This window comes from Limulus polyphemus, unplaced genomic scaffold, assembly GCF_000517525.1.
Source record: "Limulus polyphemus unplaced genomic scaffold, Limulus_polyphemus-2.1.2 Scaffold2636, whole genome shotgun sequence".
Lineage (NCBI taxonomy): Eukaryota > Metazoa > Arthropoda > Merostomata > Xiphosura > Limulidae > Limulus > Limulus polyphemus.
The window spans coordinates 173,379-175,239 of NW_013668246.1; positions in this window are offsets into that span (position 1 = coordinate 173,379).

Here is a 1,861-nt window from a genome sequence, read left to right on the forward strand (position 1 = left end):
CTAAAGTTTCGTCGGAACGAAGTTACGGAAAGTTAATTAACAAACGGAGACGTAACAATACTTAAGGTGATTATCAAGGCCAGTGAAGGCGCCGGCGAGTACAGGTATTTGAATGCTAAACTCTGAAAACACAATAGCCGAATTAGATCAGTTTATTTAAAATGTACAATTTTATACTGTTGTGTATCTGCTTGTTTGTTAATTTCCAGTAGAAATTCTTTCCGAGGAACTTCAGTGATGCAAGTCCTTTCTTGATTAAACCAGTTTATTCTTTTTTATTGTATGAAGTATTTAGACGAGGAGTGGAATTCTCCGAAACTAGTCTGGCCCACAGACACACCCCAATGAAAGAATAGACCATTCCAAGCTTTTACTTGTTGTTAAAGAAATGTTTAAACAACTCTATTCAATTATTTAGATCTGTGTGTAACGATCGTGCTTACCGAGTTACGTTGTGCCAGTAAACTGATTTGATCTAACGTTAGTCCTAGATTTTAAGAGAGGGTTGAACGTCATTGGAAACGTTATTTACAACTGTCTACGGTGAAGAACGCTAGTCCTAGATTTTAAGAGAGGGTTGAACGTCATTGGAAACGTTACTTACAACTGTCTACGGTGAAGAACGTTAGTCCTCGATTTTTAGAGAGGGTTGAACGTCATTGGAAACGTTATTTACAACTGTCTACGGTGAAGAACGTTAGTCCTAGATTTTATGTGAAAAATAAACTAAATTATTTTTACGTGGATCTGACTTTGAGTTATATTCGCCAAATAATTTAAAAGAACTCGCCCACGAAAGAACATGGCTATGATGGAGGAGAACTGAATATATTTTAATATACAAAAAAAACTTTCTGTAAAACGATCGCAACATTTGCTTAGTGGGTTTGTTTGTAGTTAACCACAAAGCTACACGGGTATCAAACCTGGTTTCTAGCTTTGTAAGTCCGCAGACATTCCGCTGTGCCACTGGGGGGGGGGGGGGTAGTCTGCTTAGTAGGAATCCCTTAAAATTAATTACAGGCTTGTGTATAGGTTTTAAAGTTTAATGCTGAACAACTCAAGCATAGACCTATAATGTCAACTTTTATAGATAATCAACACTTTAAACACAGATCTCCATTGCAACGCCAAACTACCAAAAGGTAAAGATGAATGCTTTTAAATAATTACAAATATTTTCTTTAACTTGCATTCTGTATTTTCATACTGCACCTTAAATCACATTTTACATTTTTCAATTATAAAAATAAACAATAAAATCAATTTTTGATGTCTTTTCAAAAGTTGTAGTAGCCATACTACACATACCGGTTCTCTTTCGAGAAAACGCACACACGAAAATACGATGGGAATTTTGCATAATAGACCCCCGGCAGCTCTACAGTAAGTCTGAAGGCTTATAACGCTAAAAATCGGAATTTAATACATGTGATGGGCAAAGTACAGATAGCCTATTGTATAGATTTGCGCTTAACAACAAGCATCCACAATATTTTGGTGACTTGCGTGTAAGGAACGTTCTAGAACTCTTCGTATCTACCCTTGTGTTCTAATGTATACAGAAGAAACCGTTGTTCGAGATTATAAGGAAGTACGCTAGAGATAAGATACCAAAACATATTTGTTAGCTCTTTCAAGAGAATGGTTACCTGGGACTAAGTTCAAGGTACTGAGGCGATTCTAGTTGGCTGAGAAGGGTAACTTAAATTATAATAAGAATAATAAAGACACGATATCGTTGGTGAATGCAAATTGATACGCAGTCATGGTATATTGAAAAATGTTATTACTAGCAGGAGTACCGTCCCCTGGACGAAGGTTATGTAATTTCATGATTAACGAAAGGTTATCTTAGGAC